Below are 22,904 nucleotides of genomic sequence, written 5' to 3'. Positions count from 1 at the left end.
ATGCCCAGAGCCCCTGTTCCCAGAGCCTTTTGTTTCCCTTAGATAAGAATGTTTGAGAAGTTATCTGGGAATGGCCACACCTCTCCCAATGGCACCACAGGCAGGGACTGTCAGAAAATCCCAGCAATGGGAAACTTCCCATGGGAAGCCAGCTCTGATAATCCTGCTGAGAGGAGAACTGGCAAATTTTCCTCTACAAAACAGAAGGAAAAGGGGTCTGGAAAGTCACAGGCAGGTAAATAAAAACGTCTTGTCAGCAGGCTCCTTCCGCTGGTCCTGGGAAGGGCCTCTCAGCTGCCTCTCACCAAAGGGCTGTGCTCACAATGTCAAACAAAACAAGCACTCAGGGCTCTCCCTTTGACATCCCAGCCTGCTGGAGCCACTGGAAAGGGAGTCTTCTGAAAGGGTTAGAGGAGCTGCAAAAACCATTTACCTGTACCAGTAAAGCTGTTTAGTTTGGGTTTGATGGTGGTGTAGGGACAGCCTGATTGATGAGCTGGGTGTGGACAAAGACCCATTCCCTGATCTTCTGGTGCTGCTGTTTCACACCTCTCCAGGGGCTTTGCTTTGGGTTTGACTCACAGTTAACAGGAAAGTGAAAAGGAAAACTGAATGTCGACCATCCTCCCCACTGCTGACCTCCTCTGTCATCCCCACCCAGCCCACTCCTGTCCCCAGCTCTTTAGCATCCACACTTCTCGCAGAAGGGACAACCCCACCTCAAGTTTCACTAACTCCACACCTTTGGAAGAGACCAGGTCTGTTAATACTCTTTTTTTAAAAAGAAGGACTTAAATCACCAGAATAACTGAGGCAAAGCAGTGGCTGAAGACACCATGTTTCCTGGTTCCAGACACTCTATGGGAATAACAGGGAGGCTCCTCTGGGACAATTTGGAAATGCACAATTATTTGAGAAGCTTAGGGCCATTCTGCAGTAAACTTTTCCTTAGCTCTGCTTCCTGAGTCAACTAAGTCATTGCATTGGCCCACAAAATGAGCTGAGAACAGATGTGAGTCATTCCTGTGTCAGGGGGTTGGATTATAACCACAACTACAGGCATAATTAAGATTTTCCTTCATTTCTCTTATGAGCTAAAATGGAAATATTAGATTAACTCAGCTGTGCTGTAAGACTAACAGCAGAGGGTCTGAAAGACATGTTCATGTGTAAAGGTCATTGCATTGCCACTGGATCATCATTATTTTACTCACTTTACTCAGTAGTTTAAATGTGTGTTTTCTGTCTTTCCCAGGCCTTTCATCTTCAATTGTCCAGGCAGCCAATAAGGCAGAATAAATGAGGAGCATGCAAAAGTTGTACATTTTAAGGCTTTCTATCATTATGCAAAATCTATATCATCATTAATCACTTCTTTTCTTAATGAATTTGGGGACTCGTGTTTCTGCTGCTAAGTACTCAAAGGAGTTATTAAATTTATGGCTGTCTGCTTCCCCCATCTGTTTCCATAAAAATTTACTGCAATTATTATTTCAGTAGAATTTCTAAACTTTGCCAGACTTAAGAGCAGGGAATGCTACTGTAAGCATGAGGGGGAGCTAATGGCATATGAGTGGCAAAAAAACCACCTAAAATCCAGATTAAACCAGCCTTGCCTGTAGTTTGCATGGGGGTTAAGGCAAGAAAAGGAAGCTTCAGATGGCTTCTCTGGACCCATTATGCACCTGCTTATTATCAAATTAGGAGCATGCCTGAATCTTTATTTTCACTGTATTTATGCCAAGATAAATTTTTGCAGCTGATAAATTTCCATCTGCTTTTATGAACAGTGGGATGGGCTTTTCTTGCTCAGGAAGGAAAAGTTGTTGGGTGTTGCCAAAGCTAAAGCAAAAACGAAGATCCAAGAAGGATTGACTGACTGGAAGGGGTTGACTCTGGTGTGCCTGAATTGCCCAGAAGGAAGATAATGAAGAGAATGAGAAGAGAAATTGCTTCAATAAATAAACTGGAACATGTGTGAGACCAATACCACCAGGGGCTGATATATGCCAAGAACTCTGTTTTAACATCTGCTCTTCAGCAGCCTTAATATGTGATGACCAGGTCAATAAATCTTCTGCTGCTGGTGTCAGATATCCAACAGCAGCCAGAGAGTGGGGAGGAAATCCACACAAAGAATACAACATGTTTACATATCCACTGATCCACACGCTCAGGCATTTCTGTGCAGGTGCATTGTTGTTCCAGTGGAAGGATTAATGTGAAATCAATGCAAAATAAGTGTTTAAGTAGCTCTGATAAAGAGGAGCCATGAGTGGCTGATACTCACTCTCTAAAATCTCTTTTTTCTGCAGAACATAAGCCAGAGGATTGCTGTGTTGCTGGCAGCTCATAGCCCACTCAGTGCATCCAGAGATGCAGCATGTTCCTTACACTACCACAATTAAAAGGGTTTTTATCTCTTACCAAAGTTTTTTATGTGCTGCAAAGGCTGAAGGAAGCAGCTGAGGTGGTGTAGGCATAATGATCATTTTTAAAAGCATTCTTACCGACCTGCAGCCAGGTTGGGCAGAGAAAGAAGAGCAGGGAAAAAGAAAAAAAAAAGAAGATGAAAGAAGGGGCTGAGCAAAAAAAAATTTTACACTTGCAGCAGGATGAACACAAGTGTTTGTTCTCTCCTCTGCTTCAGGGTATTGCCCTGCAGTGCCTGGGACAAGCCCCATGGATGCTCCTCAGCCTCCCCAGCTTGCACTCCACCCACAGCTGGACTCAGGCCTGGGAGAAGCTGAAAATAGAGTTTAACATGAATACCTGCAGTTCAAGAGCAGTCAGGCACTACCTGGGCAAGATTCTGCTGGGGATCTCCTTCCCTCACAGTGGAGCAATGCTGGAGAGCACCCACAGCATTTTCTTGCAGGGAAGGAAGGATGTGAGAGACCAGATCTCCTTCTTCACTCAATTTAGTTTTCAAGCCCAGGGGGACTGCACTGAAGGACTTGGCACAAAGATTGATGTCTGGCCTATGGCATTAAGCAGAACTTGTTCATTTAAGACAGGACAGTGGCTTGGAAGAATAGAAGGTTGTGACCTGTCTGATGCAGCAGCAGTTCTCCTGACAGAAGGTGATAAATAAAGGAGTCAGTGCCACAGAGTGTATCTGAAAGCTCTGCACTGAGCAATGTGAAGAATGCTTGCTGTGACCCCAAGAACCTTTACATCAAGAAACCTCCTGGGCACGTGGAGGTAAAAAGGTCTTGTTTTAAGTGCTGCCATGGCTGGGTTCTGGGGGATAGCAGTGAGTCCAAAAGCCTGCTTCATTTACTGCAGATGTCTGATTTTTACCCTCAATATGGCTCCAATATGCTTTATTTAATGACAGACACAGACCTGGAAAGTGAGGAACTTTCAGCTTTTGAGTTTATTTAGCCACTCAAGAGAAAACCATCTGGAAATGGTAGAATTCAGGTTCTTTTTACTTCTGTGTAAATAGCAGGGCTCTTTCAGAGAGCCAGGTGCTCTGATGGGTGTTACTGTAATAACTGCTCACAGTCCAGCCATCCCTATATTACAGCTGGAACATGGAACTGTGGCCCCTGCTTCTTCCAGAAACCAGGATCAAAGCTTTTGTAGAATCACAGAATGATTTGGGTTGGAAGAGATCTTTAATATCTAGTTCTAACCCCTGTGCCATGGGAATTTCCAGGAATTAATTCTCAGGACAGCAAACCAGCCTGCCTCAGACATCCACACTGGGGACAGGTGTGGTAGGAATGCCAAAGGAGCCCCCTTGTTTGATCATTCCTGATATGAAACAAACAAATGTTTCTTAATAAGCACAATGCAGCCTAAACTAAAGCAAAGTACTGATAACCCACCAGACTACCATTAAAACTGTAACTTAGAGACAAAAAAACAAGGGGCTGCCTTAAAAATCTAAGGAGGTTGAGAAATGCAACTCGCTTGGGTTCTTTATATTTTTGCCTGCAGAGCTTTGAACTTTTCACTCAAAATGAAAATGAAGACTAAATGAAATGAAGACTTCTCTAACATCACCTGTCTCTGGAGACTGAGGCAGCTCAGAAAAAAAAATCAGTGTTGTAGGAGAGCTGTGATGAATTTGCTGGAGCTGGCAATGGCACTTTGATGGCAGTGCCTGTGCTTGCTGTGGGCAGATGTCACAGCCCAGGTGTGCACAGTGCTTCCCACCTGCAAACACCCTGATGGAGAGCAGCTGAGCTGGATGTGAGGCATCATCACACTCCCAGCATCCAAAACTCCAAAACTCCTCATCCAAAACTCATCCCAAGAGACGTGCCTGCAGCCAAGGAAATCTTGGAATCGGAGCCTGCGTGAATTTTCTGGTTCTGCACACAGGGCAGTGCTGTCCAACATTCACCCTTTCTTCCTCCTCTAGAATCACATTTCCAGTAATTCCAAGTGTGGTTTCCTGCTGGGTGAGGCTTGTGTGAGGACTCTGTGCCAAAATCCTCTCTGCAGCTTTTGGAATCACTGATTAATTGAATGCCTTTTGTAGAAAGGGGGAGAGCCAGTGGGACACAAACACAGAATGTAAAAGCCTTTGGGATGGGGGTGAAAAATGGCATTTTCCATTCCAGGAGAGCAGGCAGAGCTTTGGGAAGAGGCAGGGGCAATACCCCTGGCCAGGAGGGTTTATTGCTTTTGCTGTGCACTCATTGACTTTTTCTGGCAGCTTATTCCTGGCTGGGATTCCTGATCCTTCCTGGTTGGAACATCCCTGGGGGAACACCCCAGGGGCAATGTGCAAAAAGGAGTTTTTTAAGTCTTAAGGCTCATATCAAAACACATGTGATCCAGACCTCAGGTCTCCCTGCTGAGGCCCAGGAAGAGTTAAGGTCTGGACTCTGACACCCTAAACAGTGAAAGATTCCCTTCCCTCTGAAGGTTTACAGCCCATTCTGTCAGCCACACTGCAGTATCCATGTCTCTCTCCTGCTGCTTTAACAAACAGTAATGAGGGAATGATGCTGCTGTCTAATATTCAAATAATCATTACTCTGTATTTGGAGAGAAAATCAGCCTTTGTAACAATGAACAATGCCATTGCAATATACAGGGTCTGAGCTAGAGATAAGCATGGCTGAGAAATAAGCTGCAGCATCAGATCCAAATTCAGCCTGCATGTTCTTCAAGACTTTTAAATCTGGAGATGAAAAGTCCTCCAGCTCTGGGGACAGTGGCTGTTGATCTTGCTTCCCTCCTGCTTTCTGGTTTTTGCTGCCTCCTTTCACCAATCCACTGAATTCAGTGAGAAATCACTCAGAAAGCTGAGTAAGACTTCCTTTTGATTTGCCCATCTGGCTATCTCCTTTGCTATCTGTGTATTTTGGGGTAAATTATGGGCAAAATGGGAGTTCAGATGTGCTGTAAGTTTTTTTCTATTTGAGTTCCCATAGCATACAATGTGAGTCTGTCTGTGAGAATTATACTAGCAAGATTTTTACAGTCATTTGGTGTGAGTGTACGTCCTTCCAGGGTACTTTTCAGTAGTTGCTTAAAATATAGGGAGCAGATACCACTGTCCCTTATTGCTTTTCACAATTTTTTTTATTTCATGAGGTGAGATAGCCACCCATGTTCTGGGACCACCGGCTTGCTGGCTGAATAGCACAGGCAGAGCTAAAGGATTTAGACTTTCTTCTTTGCAACTCTGTTACTTGAAAATTATAAAAATATTTTTGTAAGTGTTGTCATTTTTTGATTAATGCTGGCGGATTTTCAGGGTTTACTGTATCATTTTGAGTTGAGAAATCAGTCCCAAACACTGGGGGGACTTTGGAGCTGTTTGGGAACAGCTCTTTTCCGGAATTCTTTTGTATTAGGATCAAAGGGTTGGCATTTGCAGGGGCAAAATGTCTGTGCTGTATTTATTAAAGCAGCTGTCATATTCCACACACACACCCCCCCACCCCCCCGCCAGAAAGGTGTGTGAGCCTGGATGTGGCTGCGCGGACGAATCGTGACACAAAGTAGTCCCACTCAGTGCCGGGAGTGTGGAAGGCGAAAACGCGGCTGGGTGTTGGAGGAGATGCGGGGGTGATCCGGGGCTGCTCGGGTCGGCTGCGGGATGCGGCGGCGGAGGCAGGGAAGCAGGGGCGGGGGTTCAGGACGTGACAGCGGCGGCACAACTGTTGTGAAGGGCTCCAGGCTGCGGAGCGATCTCTCAGTGATGCGGCGGTCTCGGCTTCTCAAGGTCCGGCAGAGGCAGAGACGCGGAAGGATACATGCAAGGCGCTGCAGTTTCATCCTGCTGTGCTGCCGTTTGTAGACCCGGTGGAGGCGGAAGCGGCGTGCCCGGGCACGGGGATGCCGGCTATGGCCGGACAGCGGCACGCAGCGCCTCGGAACCGGGACCGGGCTGCACCAAAGCTGCAGCGAAAGCAGTGGGGGTGGGTGGCGGGACGGCGGCGGGGCCGTTGAGATAGAACTGCGCATGCGTGCGGCTGATCTCAAAAGCAACGCTGCGGTTGGATGAGGGGGCGCGGAGTGATATCGCTGGTGGTGCGTGCGTTGTAGCAACTGCGCATGCGTGCGCTTGGTCTGCGCGGGCGGCCGCATTGCGGGCAGCCTCATGGCGGGCGGCCGCGGAGCTGCGGACACGGGAGATGAGGCTGCGGCTGCGGGAGGGAACGACGGGCGGGCCGTGGTTGCAGAGGGCGGCGGAGCCGCGCCATCCGGCAGCTCGGAAGCGGGAGGCTGCGGGGGGAGGCACGGCTCGGCCCGGGGCCTGCCGCGCTGGCGGGCGGCAGCGGGAGGAGCGGGAAAGCGGCCACGGGCGGCGGCGGGGCGGGCTCGTCAGCGGGAGATAAACCCGGGAGGCAGGGGGGGCGGCGGGGGGACGGCAGGAGGCTGCTGCGGGGTGGGGGGGGCGGTGGCTGGAGCGCGGCGTGCGGCCGCTGGGAGCGCGTAAGCCGGGCTGAGGTGGCTGCCGGCCCGGCGGGCAGGGGCGGCGCTGGAGCCGCGGCAGGCACGGGACTGGCTGCAGCCGCCGGTGTGAGACGCCGCGGCGCCGGCACGGGGGGGCTTGGGGGACTGGGGTGCTCCAGTCCCAGCGCAAGCGGTGCCGTGCCGGGACAGGAGGATCGCGCCGAAACAGCGGCAAGGACGGGGTTAACCATGGGCGTGTGCCCTGCCGCGGGACCCGCGGGCAGCTCGGGGCGTGCTGCGAGCGCTTGAACGGCAGGATGGGGAGCGGGGCTTCCCGCGGCAACGCGCACAGGGGGCGCTGCGGACGTCAGCGGGGCACCGACGGGCGCGGACGGGACTCGGCCACCACCGGAGTTGGGTCGGCAAAGGGAGCGAGGGGGACTTGAGGGGAGGGGCTGCGCTCGCGGTAGGGGGCGGGGGCAGGAGGGGGCGTGGCCGCGGTGACGCTGGGGGGCGGGCTCGTACGGGCGGGATTGGGGGCAGGAACAGCCATAGCCGGGACCGCAGAGACCAACGAGATGGCAAAGGTGGGGATGCAAGAAGCAATGGGAGGGGCCGCGAGGTCCGGGGGCGTGGCTGGAGACGGGCAGTGCGGCAGCAGGAGTGGGCAAGACTGCGGGTACCGAAGCTGTAAAGTCCAATGGGGGAGGCGGGTCACCTCCATTCGAGACTGCCGGCCGTAGAAGAAGCTTGGCAGGGCAGCTGCTGCAGGCACCCACTTGCAACAAAGAGGTCAACAGAAGCCCTGCAAGCTCGGACCAGCCCCGGGGCCACCACATCTTGGTGGGAGATTAATATTAAAGTTCTCAATCAACGTATGAAATTTTTCTTGCGACAGTCGCGCTTTACGGCAGTTTTACGACAGTCGCGCTTTACGGCAGTTTTACGACAGTCGCGCTTTACGGCCGCTTTTACGACAGTTTTACGACAGTCGCGCTTTACGGCAGTTTTACGACAGTCGCGCTTTACGGCCGCTTTTACGACAGTCGCGCTTTACGGCCGTTTTACGACAGTCGCGCTTTACGGCCGTTTTACGACAGTCGCGCTTTACGGCCGCTTTTACGACAGTTTTACGACAGTCGCGCTTTACGGCAGTTTTACGACAGTCGCGCTTTACGGCCGTCTTTACGACAGTCGCGCTTTACGGCCGATTTTACGACAGTTTTACGACAGTCGCGCTTTACGGCCCCTTTTACGACAGTCGCGCTTTACGGCCGCTTTACGACCGTCGCGCTTTACGGCCGCTTTTACGACAGTCGCGCTTTACGCAGTTTTACGACAGTCGCGCTTTCGCAGTTTTACGACAGTCGCGCTTTACGGCCGCTTTTAGACAGTCGCTCGCCTTTACGGCCGCTTTTACGACAGTCGCGCTTTACGGCAGTTCTACACAGTCGCGCTTTACGGCCGCTCTTACGACAGTTTTACGACAGTCGCGCTTTACGGCCGCTTTTACGACAGTCGCGCTTTACGGCCGCTTTTACGACAGTCGCGCTTTAAGTTTACGACAGTCGCGCTTTACGGCCGCTTTTACGACAGTCGCGCTTTACGGCCGCTTTTACGACAGTCGCGCTTTAACGGCCGCTTTTACGACAGTCGCGCTTTACGCAGTTTTACGACAGTCGCGCTTTTCGACAGTTTTACGACAGTCGCGCTTTACGCAGTTTTACGACAGTCGCGCTTTACGGCCGCTTTTACGACAGTCGCGCTTTACGGCAGTTTTAACGCGTCGCGCTTTTACGACAGTTTTACGACAGTCGCGCTTTACGGCCGCTTTTACACAGTTTTACGCAGTCGCAGTCGCGCTTTTACGGCAGTTTTACGACAGTCGCGCTTTACGGCCGCTTTTACGACAGTCGCGCTTTTTACGGCCGCTTTACGCGTTTACGACAGTCGCGCTTTAACGGCCGCTTTTACGACAGTCGCGCGCTTTATCGGCCGCTTTACGACGTTTACGACAGTCGCGCTTTACGGCCGCTTTTACGACAGTCGCGCTTTACGGCCGCTTTTACGACAGTCGCGCTTTACGGCCGCTTTTACGACAGTTTTACGACAGTCGCGCTTTACGGCAGTTTTACGACAGTCGCGCTTTACGGCCGCTTTTACGCAGTTTACGAGTGCGCTTTACGGCAGTTTTACGACAGTCGCGCTTTACGGCCGCTTTTACGACAGTCGCGCTTTACGGCCGCTTTTACGACAGTCGCGCTTTACGGCCGCTTTTACGACAGTCGCGCTTTACGGCAGTTTTACGACAGTCGCGCTCATTTAAACGGCCGCTTTTAGGGTTTTACCAGTCGCGCTTTACGGCAGTTTTACGACAGTCGCGCTTTACGGCCGTTTTACGACAGTCGCGCTTTAACGGCAGTTTTACGACAGTCGCCTTACGGCGCTTTAACGCCGCTTTACGGCAGTTTTACGACAGTCGCGCTTTACGGCCGCTTTTACGACAGTCGCGCTTTACGGCCGCTTTTACGACAGTTTTACGACAGTCGCGCTTTACGGCAGTTTTACGACAGTCGCGCTTTACGGCCGCTTTTACGACAGTCGCGCTTTACGGCCGCTTTTACGACAGTCGCTCGCCTTTACGCAGTTTTACGACAGTCGCGCTTTACGGCCGCTTTTATTCGACAGTCGCGCTTTAACGTGCGCTTTTTCGACAGTCGCGCTTTACGGCGCTTTTACGACAGTCGCGCTTTACGGCGCTTAAGTCCTTAGGGCAGTTTTACGACAGTCGCGCTTTACGGCAGTTTTACGACAGTCGCGCTTTACGGCCGCTTTTTACGACAGTCGCGCTTTACGGCACCTTTTACGACAGTCGCGCTTTACGGCCGCTTTTACGACAGTTTTACGACAGTCGCGCTTTACGGCAGCTTTTACGACAGTCGCGCTTTACGGCAGTTTTACGACATCGCTTTACGCTTTTACGACAGTCGCGCTTTACGGCAGTTTTACGACAGTCGCGCTTTACGGCAGTTTTACGACAGTCGCGCTTTACGGCAGTTTTACGACAGTCGCGCTTTACGGCCGCTTTTACGACAGTCGCGCTTTACGGCGCCTTTTACGACAGTCGCGCTTTACGGCCGCTTTTACGACAGTCGCGCTTTACGGCCGCTTTTACGACAGTCGCGCTTTACGCCGCTTTTACGACAGTTTTACGACAGTCGCGCTTTACGGCACCTTTTACGACAGTCGCGCTTTACGGCAGTTTTACGACAGTCGCGCTTTACGGCCGCTTTTACGACAGTCGCGCTTTACGGCAGTTTTACGACAGTCGCGCTTTACGGCAGTTTTACGACAGTCGCGCTTTACGCCCGATTTTACGACAGTCGCGCTTTACGGCAGTTTTACGACAGTCGCGCTTTACGGCCGCTTTTACGACAGTCGCGCTTTACGGCCGTTTTACGACAGTCGCGCTTTACGGCGCTTTTACGACAGTCGCGCTTTACGGCCGCTTTTACGACAGTTTTACGACAGTCGCGCTTTACGCGCTTTACGACAGTCGCGCTTTACGGCGCTTTTACGACAGTCGCGCTTTACGGCGCTTTACGACAGTTTTACGACAGTCGCGCTTTACGGCCGCTTTTACGACAGTCGCGCTTTACGGCCGCTTTTCGACAGTCGCGACGCTTTAACGGCCGCTTTTACGACAGTTTTACGACAGTCGCGCTTTACGCCGTTTTACGACAGTCGCGCTTTACGGCCGCTTTTACGACAGTCGCGCTTTACGGCCGCTTTTACGACAGTCGCGCTTTACGGCCGCAGTTTTACGACAGTCGCGCTTTACGGCCGCTTTTCGCAGTTTTACGACAGTCGCGCTTTACGGCAGTTTTACGACAGTCGCGCTTTACGGCCGCTTTTACGACAGTTTTACGACAGTCGCGCTTTACGGCCGCTTTTACGACAGTCGCGCTTTACGGCCGCTTTTACGACAGTCGCGCTTTACGGCAGTTTTACGACAGTCGCGCTTTACGGCAGTTTTACGACAGTCGCGCTTTACGGCCGCTTTTACGACAGTCGCGCTTTACGACAGTTTTACGACAGTCGCGCTTTACGGCCGTTTTACGACAGTCGCGCTTACGGCGTTTTACGACAGTCGCGCTTTACGGCCGCTTTTACGACAGTTTTACGACAGTCGCGCTTTACGGCACGCTTTTACGACAGTCGCGCTTTACGGCAGTTTTACGACAGTCGCGCTTTACGGCCGCTTTTACGACAGTCGCGCTTTACGGCCGCTTTTACGCAGTTTTACGACAGTCGCGCTTTACGGCCGCTTTTACGACAGTCGCGCTTTACGGCCGCTTTTACGACAGTTTTACGACAGTCGCGCTTTACGGCCGCTTTTACGACAGTCGCGCTTTACGGCCGCTTTTACGACAGTTTTACGACAGTCGCGCTTTACGGCCGCTTTTACGACAGTCGCGCTTTACGGCCGCTTTTACGACAGTCGCGCTTTACGGCCGCTTTTACGACAGTCGCGCTTTACGGCCCGTTTTACGACAGTCGCGCTTTACGGCAGTTTTACGACAGTCGCGCTTTACGGCCGCTTTTACGACAGTCGCGCTTTACGGCCGCTTTTACGACAGTCGCGCTTTAAACGCCGCTTCGACGTTTTACGACAGTCGCGCTTACGGCAGTTTACGACAGTCGCGCTTTAACGGCCGTTTTACGACAGTCGCGCTTTACGGCCGCTTTTACGACAGTCGCGCTTTACGGCCGCTTTTACGACAGTCGCGCTTTACGGCCGCTTTTACGACAGTCGCGCTTTACGGCCGCTTTTACGACAGTCGCGCTTTACGGCCGCTTTTACGACAGTCGCGCTTTACGGCCGCTTTACGACAGTTTAACGACAGTCGTAACGCCGCTTTAACAGCGGCTACGCAGCTTACGACAGTCGCGATTTACGGCCGTTTAACGACAGCGCGCTGTTAAACGGCCGTTTAAACAGTCGCGACTGTTAAACGGCCGTTTAACGACAGTCGCGCTTAAAACGGCCGCTTTACGACAGTCGCAGCTTTAAACGCGCTTTTACACGAGTTTAACGCGACTGCGCTTAAACGGCGCTGTTACGACAGTCGCGACTTCGTAAACGGCCGTAAAGCGACAGTCGCGTCGTAAAACGGCCGTTAAAGCGCGACTGTCGTAAACGCCGTTAACGCGCGTCGTAAAATGCTAACCGACGTCGCGTTAAAACGGCCGTAAAGCGCGACTGTCGTAAAGCGGCCGTAAAGCGCGACTGTCGTAAAACGCGTAAAGCGGCCGTAAAGCGCGACTGGTCGTAAAACGGCCGTAAAGCGCGACTGTCGTAAAACGCGTAAACACTGCGACGCGTAAAGCGCGACTGTCGTAAAAGCGGCCGTAAAGCGCGACTGTCGTAAAACTGCCGTAAAGCGCGACTGTCGTAAAACTGTCGTAAAAGCGGCCGTAAAGCGCGACTGTCGTAAAACTGCCGTAAAGCGCGACTGTCGTAAAAGCGGCCGTAAAGCGCGACTGTCGTAAAACTGCCGTAAAGCGCGACTGTCGTAAAACTGCCGTAAAGCGCGACTGTCGTAAAACTGTCGTAAAACTGCCGTAAAGCGCGACTGTCGTAAAAGCGGCCGTAAAGCGCGACTGTCGTAAAACTGCCGTAAAGCGCGACTGTCGTAAAACTGCCGTAAAGCGCGACTGTCGTAAAAGCGGCCGTAAAGCGCGACTGTCGTAAAACTGTCGTAAAAGCGGCCGTAAAGCGCGACTGTCGTAAAACTGCCGTAAAGCGCGACTGTCGTAAAAGCGCCGTAAAGCGCGACTGTCGTAAAAGCGGCCGTAAAGCGCGACTGTCGTAAAACTGCCGTAAAGCGCGACTGTCGTAAAACTGCCGTAAAGCGCGACTGTCGTAAAACTGTCGTAAAAGCGGCCGTAAAGCGCGACTGTCGTAAAAGCGCCGTAAAGCGCGACTCTCTGTCGTAAAAGCGGCCGTAAAGCGCGACTGTCGTAAAACGGCCGTAAAGCGCGACTGTCGTAAAACGGCCGTAAAGCGCGACTGTCGTAAAAGCGGCCGTAAAGCGCGACTGTCGTAAAAGCGGCCGTAAAGCGCGACTGTCGTAAAACTGCCGTAAAGCGCGACTGTCGTAAAAGCGGCCGTAAAGCGCGACTGTCGTAAAACTGCCGTAAAGCGTGACTGTCGCAAAGAAAAATTTCATACGTTGATTGACAACTTTAATATTAATCTCCCACCAAGATGTGGTGGCCCCGGGGCTGGTCCGAGCTTGCAGGGCTTCTGTTGACCTCTTTGTTGCAAGTGGGTGCCTGCAGCAGCTGCCCTGCCAAGCTTCTTCTACGGCCGGCAGTCTCGAATGGAGGTGACCCGCCTCCCCCATTGGACTTTACAGCTTCGGTACCCGCAGTCTTGCCCACTCCTGCTGCCGCACTGCCCGTCTCCAGCCACGCCCCCGGACCTCGCGGCCCCTCCCATTGCTTCTTGCATCCCCACCTTTGCCATCTCGTTGGTCTCTGCGGTCCCGGCTATGGCTGTTCCTGCCCCCAATCCCGCCCGTACGAGCCCGCCCCCCAGCGTCACCGCGGCCACGCCCCCTCCTGCCCCCGCCCCCTACCCGCGAGCGCAGCCCCTCCCCTCAAGTCCCCCTCGCTCCCTTTGCCGACCCAACTCCGGTGGTGGCCGAGTCCCGTCCGCGCCCGTCGGTGCCCCGCTGACGTCCGCAGCGCCCCCTGTGCGCGTTGCCGCGGGAAGCCCCGCTCCCCATCCTGCCGTTCAAGCGCTCGCAGCACGCCCCGAGCTGCCCGCGGGTCCCGCGGCAGGGCACACGCCCATGGTTAACCCCGTCCTTGCCGCTGTTTCGGCGCGATCCTCCTGTCCCGGCACGGCACCGCTTGCGCTGGGACTGGAGCACCCCAGTCCCCCAAGCCCCCCCGTGCCGGCGCCGCGGCGTCTCACACCGGCGGCTGCAGCCAGTCCCGTGCCTGCCGCGGCTCCAGCGCCGCCCCTGCCCGCCGGGCCGGCAGCCACCTCAGCCCGGCTTACGCGCTCCCAGCGGCCGCACGCCGCGCTCCAGCCACCGCCCCCCCCACCCCGCAGCAGCCTCCTGCCGTCCCCCCGCCGCCCCCCCTGCCTCCCGGGTTTATCTCCCGCTGACGAGCCCGCCCCGTCGCCGCCCGTGGCCGCTTTCCCGCTCCTCCCGCTGCCGCCCGCCAGCGCGGCAGGCCCCGGGCCGAGCCGTGCCTCCCCCCGCAGCCTCCCGCTTCCGAGCTGCCGGATGGCGCGGCTCCGCCGCCCTCTGCAACCACGGCCCGCCCGTCGTTCCCTCCCGCAGCCGCAGCCCCATCTCCCGTGTCCGCAGCTCCGCGGCCGCCCGCCATGAGGCTGCCCGCAATGCGGCCGCCCGCGCAGACCAAGCGCACGCATGCGCAGTTGCTACAACGCACGCACCACCAGCGATATCACTCCGCGCCCCCTCAACCAACCGCAGCGTTGCTTTTGAGATCGCCGCACGCATGCGCAGTTCTATCTCAACGGCCCCGCCGCCGTCCCGCCACCCACCCCCACTGCTTTCGCTGCAGCTTTGGTGCAGCCCGGTCCCGGTTCCGAGGCGCTGCGTGCCGCTGTCCGGCCATAGCCGGCATCCCCGTGCCCGGGCACGCCGCTTCCGCCTCCACCGGGTCTACAAACGGCAGCACAGCAGGATGAAACTGCAGCGCCTTGCATGTATCCTTCCGCGTCTCTGCCTCTGCCGGACCTTGAGAAGCCGAGACCGCCGCATCACTGAGAGATCGCTCCGCAGCCTGGAGCCCTTCACAACAGTTGTGCCGCCGCTGTCACGTCCTGAACCCCCGCCCCTGCTTCCCTGCCTCCGCCGCCGCATCCCGCAGCCGACCCGAGCAGCCCCGGATCACCCCCGCATCTCCTCCAACACCCAGCCGCGTTTTCGCCTTCCACACTCCCGGCACCGAGTGGGACTACTTTGTGTCACGATTCGTCCGCGCAGCCACATCCAGGCTCACACACCTTTCTGGCGGGGGGGTGGGGGGGTGTGTGTGTGGAATATGACAGCTGCTTTAATAAATACAGCACAGACATTTTGCCCCTGCAAATGCCAACCCTTTGATCCTAATACAAAAGAATTCCGGAAAAGAGCTGTTCCCAAACAGCTCCAAAGTCCCCCCAGTGTTTGGGACTGATTTCTCAACTCAAAATGATACAGTAAACCCTGAAAATCCGCCAGCATTAATCAAAAAATGACAACACTTACAAAAATATTTTTATAATTTTCAAGTAACAGAGTTGCAAAGAAGAAAGTCTAAATCCTTTAGCTCTGCCTGTGCTATTCAGCCAGCAAGCCGGTGGTCCCAGAACATGGGTGGCTATCTCACCTCATGAAATAAAAAAATTGTGAAAAGCAATAAGGGACAGTGGTATCTGCTCCCTATATTTTAAGCAACTACTGAAAAGTACCCTGGAAGGACGTACACTCACACCAAATGACTGTAAAAATCTTGCTAGTATAATTCTCACAGACAGACTCACATTGCATGCTATGGGAACTCAAATAGAAAAAAACTTACAGCACATCTGAACTCCCATTTTGCCCATAATTTACCCCAAAATACACAGATAGCAAAGGAGATAGCCAGATGGGCAAATCAAAAGGAAGTCTTACTCAGCTTTCTGAGTGATTTCTCACTGAATTCAGTGGATTGGTGAAAGGAGGCAGCAAAAACCAGAAAGCAGGAGGGAAGCAAGATCAACAGCCACTGTCCCCAGAGCTGGAGGACTTTTCATCTCCAGATTTAAAAGTCTTGAAGAACATGCAGGCTGAATTTGGATCTGATGCTGCAGCTTATTTCTCAGCCATGCTTATCTCTAGCTCAGACCCTGTATATTGCAATGGCATTGTTCATTGTTACAAAGGCTGATTTTCTCTCCAAATACAGAGTAATGATTATTTGAATATTAGACAGCAGCATCATTCCCTCATTACTGTTTGTTAAAGCAGCAGGAGAGAGACATGGATACTGCAGTGTGGCTGACAGAATGGGCTGTAAACCTTCAGAGGGAAGGGAATCTTTCACTGTTTAGGGTGTCAGAGTCCAGACCTTAACTCTTCCTGGGCCTCAGCAGGGAGACCTGAGGTCTGGATCACATGTGTTTTGATATGAGCCTTAAGACTTAAAAAACTCCTTTTTGCACATTGCCCCTGGGGTGTTCCCCCAGGGATGTTCCAACCAGGAAGGATCAGGAATCCCAGCCAGGAATAAGCTGCCAGAAAAAGTCAATGAGTGCACAGCAAAAGCAATAAACCCTCCTGGCCAGGGGTATTGCCCCTGCCTCTTCCCAAAGCTCTGCCTGCTCTCCTGGAATGGAAAATGCCATTTTTCACCCCCATCCCAAAGGCTTTTACATTCTGTGTTTGTGTCCCACTGGCTCTCCCCCTTTCTACAAAAGGCATTCAATTAATCAGTGATTCCAAAAGCTGCAGAGAGGATTTTGGCACAGAGTCCTCACACAAGCCTCACCCAGCAGGAAACCACACTTGGAATTACTGGAAATGTGATTCTAGAGGAGGAAGAAAGGGTGAATGTTGGACAGCACTGCCCTGTGTGCAGAACCAGAAAATTCACGCAGGCTCCGATTCCAAGATTTCCTTGGCTGCAGGCACGTCTCTTGGGATGAGTTTTGGATGAGGAGTTTTGGAGTTTTGGATGCTGGGAGTGTGATGATGCCTCACATCCAGCTCAGCTGCTCTCCATCAGGGTGTTTGCAGGTGGGAAGCACTGTGCACACCTGGGCTGTGACATCTGCCCACAGCAAGCACAGGCACTGCCATCAAAGTGCCATTGCCAGCTCCAGCAAATTCATCACAGCTCTCCTACAACACTGATTTTTTTTTCTGAGCTGCCTCAGTCTCCAGAGACAGGTGATGTTAGAGAAGTCTTCATTTCATTTAGTCTTCATTTTCATTTTGAGTGAAAAGTTCAAAGCTCTGCAGGCAAAAATATAAAGAACCCAAGCGAGTTGCATTTCTCAACCTCCTTAGATTTTTAAGGCAGCCCCTTGTTTTTTTGTCTCTAAGTTACAGTTTTAATGGTAGTCTGGTGGGTTATCAGTACTTTGCTTTAGTTTAGGCTGCATTGTGCTTATTAAGAAACATTTGTTTGTTTCATATCAGGAATGATCAAACAAGGGGGCTCCTTTGGCATTCCTACCACACCTGTCCCCAGTGTGGATGTCTGAGGCAGGCTGGTTTGCTGTCCTGAGAATTAATTCCTGGAAATTCCCATGGCACAGGGGTTAGAACTAGATATTAAAGATCTCTTCCAACCCAAATCATTCTGTGATTCTACAAAAGCTTTGATCCTGGTTTCTGGAAGAAGCAGGGGCCACAGTTCCATGTTCCAGATGTAATATAGGGATGGCTGGAGCCCCCGTGATGAGGATCATCCGGACCCCACCCAGCTGCCCCCCCCCGCTGCTCCTGCCACGCTGCCCGGCCGCAGGGCACCCTGTCCCCACGAGCATCGCCTCGGTGGCTCCCTGACACCCATCGGGACCTGCAGCCAGCACCACACTCGGGTACCGGGAGCCTGGTGTCCCCACACCACCTCCTCCTATACCCGCCCCAGCAGCCCCCGTGAGTGCCAGCAGCCCCTGCCAAGCTGGATATGGCGCCGGGACAGGGACATGGCTCGGCAGGATGGTGGCAGTGCGCTGGTAGCACCGTGACATCAGCCAGGTGGTGGCTGAGGAGCTGCTGGCAAAGGCTGGGCGGGACGGCTCCTTCCTGGTGCGGGACAGCGAGTTGGTGAAGGGGGCACATGCCCTGTGCCTCCTGTGAGTCCCTGCCCCGCCTCTGCCTGTGACTTCTGTGCCTCTGTCCCTTGTCTGCCTCCCTCTGTGCCTCTCCCTGCTCCAGGCACTGCCGAAACCTCATGGAAGAGCTGCAGGGATGTGGGTGGCAGGGTGGCAGCACCCTGGCACTGGGGTTTTGGGTGATCCCCAGAGCAGGGCAGTGGAGATGTGTTCTTGAAGCAGGATGAGGGTTGGACCCACAGCAGTGCCCAGCACCATGGCTGCTGAATGGGTCACCCCAAATCTGGGGCACACTGAGCTGTTCTGGGCTGCCTGCTGGCCTGTGAGCCTCTCTCATGCTGGGGATTTGGGGCTACAGCCCCTAAGATGGGGCCTCTTGCCATCCCCACACCTGGAACCAGGTGTGCAGCCCCTGAGAGTGCTGCTGCCTGCACCCTTCCTGCCCTGCACCCTTCCTGCCAGCTGTCACATGTCTGTGCAGGCAGGTTTGGCAGGATGCCCTCCCTTTCCTTCACTGCCCTGGCTCTTTGTGTGGGACAAACTGCAAATTTGGGCTCTGGGGGTGTGGGGCACAAGCCAGAGTCCAGGATGGTGGCAAGTGCAGGGATGGGCACTGGCCCCACTGGCAGCACGGCAAAGGCTCTGTGGGTAGCCCAGTGAGTGCTGGGGAGGTCAGTCATAGCTGTCCTGGGCTGTTTGGGAGCAGGGGGACACTGCACATCCTCCCACAGACTCCGAGCTGGGGTTGATGATTTATTTCTAGAAATGCTGCCTCAGCTCCTCTCCCTGCAGAGGGAATGGGGTTTTTGTCTCAGGAGTTTATCCCTCTGGTTCAGCCTGGATGACTTGTTTCAGCTCACATTCCAAAATTATTGAACATCTCTAAGGCATTTCTAACATAAAAAGATATCAGCAAATCAGTGGTTTTAAGGCCCTTGTATTTTTGGGAGGATGAAACCTCTGTGTTCAACCCTCTGGGATCATCACTTGGGCTTCCTGTGTTTCTCAATTTCTCAAAGTAATACTGACCCACCAAACTCATTTTTGTCTCAGTCCTAATCCCTGCATCATCCTTCAGGTGTATTTCCTCACAATGAAATTGGAGAAGAAAATGCTTTAGGAAATGCTTTGCAGCCCCTTCTCCTCCAAAGGCCCAAACTGCTTTAATTAGGAATGCTCTTCAAGCACGAGGTTTGGATGGAGCCAGCGAGACTCATTTCAGAAGGACCATCAATGGTCTGATAAAGACAGAGCACTTTCAAGCAGGCTGCTGGGACTTAGGAGGATATTTGAAATCTGTGGACATGCAGTTCTAGCAGAAGTGCAAAATGAAATGAACTGGAAAATGAAACGCTGTTAGACAAGGCTGCTCCCCAAATTGGCTCTGCTTGGATCCAGCTGCCCTGCAGCACAGCCTTCTCCCTTTCTCCTCACTGCCCTCTGCTCAGGACCAACCCAAACCTGGGGCATTTAAACTCCTGTCAGACACAAAGCAGCTGATGGGCAGCAAATGCAGCCTTCCCAAAGTGGCTGCCCATGGCCCAGCCTGCAGGGCAGAGCTCAGGGAGGAGGTGCCAGTCTGTTTTCACTGGCTTTTCATGTCCTCTCGGTGCCATGCAGACACTCGCATGCATGGCACGGCTCTGCTTTGGCAGCCAGTCCCTTGGCAGGGCTGTGTGAGCACAGGGTGAGCTCTCTCCTCCTTACTGTGACACCTGGGCTGGCAGGGATGGCATGGTGACCTTGGCCAGCCGATGCTGCCTGTGCCAACACCTGGCACAGACATGTTTGAAGAAAATCCTTTTGCTAGGATTTTTCTCCTGAGAAACCTCAGAAAAGAAAGATAAACCCTAACTATCTGTAGAGTGTGCTCTGGAGATGGGTAAGCAACAGGGGCATCTTGGATTAGTCTCCTGTGGATTGTCTCTACTTGATGACCAATCATGGTCCAGCTGTGTCGAGGCTGTCAGCTTTACGGCTCGGGTGCAGATCAGCAAGCCCATCTGTCCTGATGGCAGGTCACAGGAAAAGCGGCCCGGGCCACCATCCTGCTGTGGTGCGCTGCGAGGACAGGCTGGTGCACCCGGGGCTGCAACCCCACCCGACACAGCATTCCTCTCAGACGCGGTGCGGGGCTCCCGTGGCTCCTGCGGGGTGCTGCGGGCAGCGAGCTGAGTTTTTGTGGTTCAGCCGAGCGGGAGTGGGGCTGTGATGCTGCTGGGCTCCCCCGGCGGTCACACCGGCCCCGGGGTCCCGCAGTGCCCCCCACAATGCCCTCGGTGCCCGTCCCTCGGGCCGCTCCCCCCGCTCAGTGCTGCTCGCTCGGCGGCCGCGCTCTGATTCCTCCAGAGCGCCCCGCGCTCCCCGGTCCCAGAGCGGCCTCCTCGCTCCTCCTCCAGCCCCGCTCCCGGGACCAGGCAGCGGCCACGGGGACTCGGCACAGCGGGGACAGCGGGGACAGCCCCGCGGCGTGCTCTGCCTCCACCTGCTCCCTGCACATCCCCCCCGGGATGAGTGATGGGCAGAACGCTGGGTAAAGGCACTGCCAGCCGTGCAGGATGGCATAAAATCCCTGAAATATGTTTGGGGCGGTGGGCAGGGCTTGAGCCGCCCACTCCTGGGGACCCGCCGCCCTCCTCGGGACAGAGAGAGACCGAGCTGCGGGCACCGGGCACCCACAGCAGCGCTTGTGTCACCACACCTGTGTGTGCCCTGCCTGCAGGGAGGGGATTTGAGTTCAGAGGCTCCCGGGAAGGAGGGAGACTTTTCCCGGCAGGACAGGTTCGGACAGCACCGCAGCTCCTGGGTGCAGCCCCTGAGGTTTTACTCCTTGTGGCCGGGAGCGAGCGGGCGTGTGGTGGCTCAAGCTGCCAGGGTGATTAACAGCAATTAATTACAGATGAGCAGCAGCCACCGTCTGCTGTCCAAGTGCCTGGCAGCTCCAGAGCTGCTCAGGAGATAGACGGAGAAGCAGATTCCTGCTGGAGGAGGATGAGGATAAGGATGAGGATGGAGCGCTGTGCCAAGCCCCGCTCCTGACTGTTCCTCACCCTCGGCACCACTGCCCATCCCCGCAGTGCTAAGCGACTGTTCCCCCACCTCCTGCCCCAGCCCTCCAGCACAGGTGTGCCAAAACCCCATGTGAGGCTCCCCAGCCTCGAGAGGATCCTGTGGCCAGGCCAGTGAGAAGTTGGGCACCTCTGGTTTATTTTGGGCTGGTGTTCTGCTCCTGCCATGGGGACACACAGAGGCAGCACATTTGTGTGGGGTTGGACACACCAATCCTGCTGGAGCCCCAGTCCCAGCAGCGCTGCTCCATCCCAGGAATGGAATGAACCTGGAAGACATAACACAAGATACACTTACAGCTGGATGTTCAAATCTTTTTCTCCAAAATTCAATCCATGTACAGGTTTTCCTTAAGGTGAAGTACAGGCCGGATTCATAGAATCATTCAGGTCAGAAAATATCTTCAGGCAGTGAAAATGAGCATTTAGGTGTGACATGAAGCCTTGGGGAGCACTGAAGAGGCTGTAAAAGTCAACTGATATTCTTTGGAAATTAAAAAATGGAAATAATTAATAATTAATTCCCTGCAGAAATGACATAAGGGACAGGTTACAGGCCAAGTGAAACCAATAGAGAGTAATTAAATTTACATTTATCAATACAAATAGCCAGTACAGAAAAAACAGTGCATTTTTGTCTCAACATCTGTCTGATAAAGACCTTTTAGCTGTAATATTGACATTTTTGTGACTCATAACTCACTGGAGAGTCACCCACAGTAAAATAAAATAAAAATCCTCTAATTTTAAGTGCCAAAATCTTTTTACCAAAACAAGTGTTTTACTGCTGTGTATTTGGGCATACTGGGCAGCTTATTTTAATTCAGAAAAATAAAATCATCTTTCCCAGTACAAAAACCCTCTCCAGCAGCAGAGGATATGCTGGCAATAGTGTAATTAGAGAGGTCTGGAATCAGGTAACACCACCAACATTGCTTTATCTTTATCAACTGAAAAAAAGTTAAGTAAATGCCTTTAAAAAGTTAAAGTTGCCAAGGTTAATGCATGGGGGGAGTTGAGTGTGCTGTATTTGTGCAGTAAATTAATTTGCCAGGTACAGCAAGAGCACAGCAAAACATGAAGTTTGCCTGGAATTCATGAATATTCAGTTATGGGCAGCTCTAAGCACCAGACTGAATTGGGACACAGTACATGGTAGTATAATTTATTGGATTAAAGTGCTCTGCTGGAAAAAAAATGTTTTGAAAGATTTTAGATGTTTGGGTAAAGAGCTGGCAAAGTCTGCAATCCAATTCCCATCATGAGGTAACCTATCATCAAGCACTGGCTTCCAAAACAAAATCTGGCAAATCTGAAGTTTACCACATTGTCTCCCAATCTGCTTTCATAGCCTTTCCCTTCCTCAGTCTCTGAGGCTGTGCTATGTTTTCCAGCAGTGCTGAGAAAACAGAACTTTGCCAGTGCACTCCTTACTTTTGGTTATTTTTAAATCTCCACAAAAGCTTCCACTTTCTTCTGTAGACAATGCCTCTTCTTCATGAAAGCAGTTCCAATTTATTTTCTGTAAGGGGAAAAAAAAATCTACTGCCTTGAAAGCACTGCAAGTATCCACATTGTTCTCCTGCACTGTTTTTCCTTAGAAAAAAAGAATTCTTTGGAGCTGCAGAAGAATTGAGTCACTTCCAACTCAAAAACGAGTGTGTCCTTTTAGTGAAGGCCAGCTTGTTATTTTGGGGTGAATTTCCCTGCTGATTGCTCTGCCTTTCCCCTGTGTTTCTCTGCTGCGAATCTGCTGCCACCATTCCTGTTCCAAGTTTGACAACCAGGATGACCACCACCAGTTCCCAGTGGGACAACCAGGGTGACCCTGTGGTGCTCCCTCTAGTTGTGTGTAACCACGGGGAGAGCCAAACCCCTGGCAGCCTTTCCCATCTTCACATGGAGGGCCCAAAACCATCACTTTCTGATAACACAGCCATGAATTATAAAATCCTGGCAGCAGTGGCCATTTGTACATGTGGTGGTATAACCACGTGTACAATAATATTGGGAGATATATATATATATTCATGTATTCATATATATTCATATACATGAATATATCATATTAATATAAAATATATTAATATATCCATACATATTCATAGATAGAT

This window comes from Zonotrichia leucophrys, chromosome 12 (assembly GCF_028769735.1).
Source record: "Zonotrichia leucophrys gambelii isolate GWCS_2022_RI chromosome 12, RI_Zleu_2.0, whole genome shotgun sequence".
Lineage (NCBI taxonomy): Eukaryota > Metazoa > Chordata > Aves > Passeriformes > Passerellidae > Zonotrichia > Zonotrichia leucophrys.
This window is presented reverse-complemented; position numbering follows the sequence as displayed.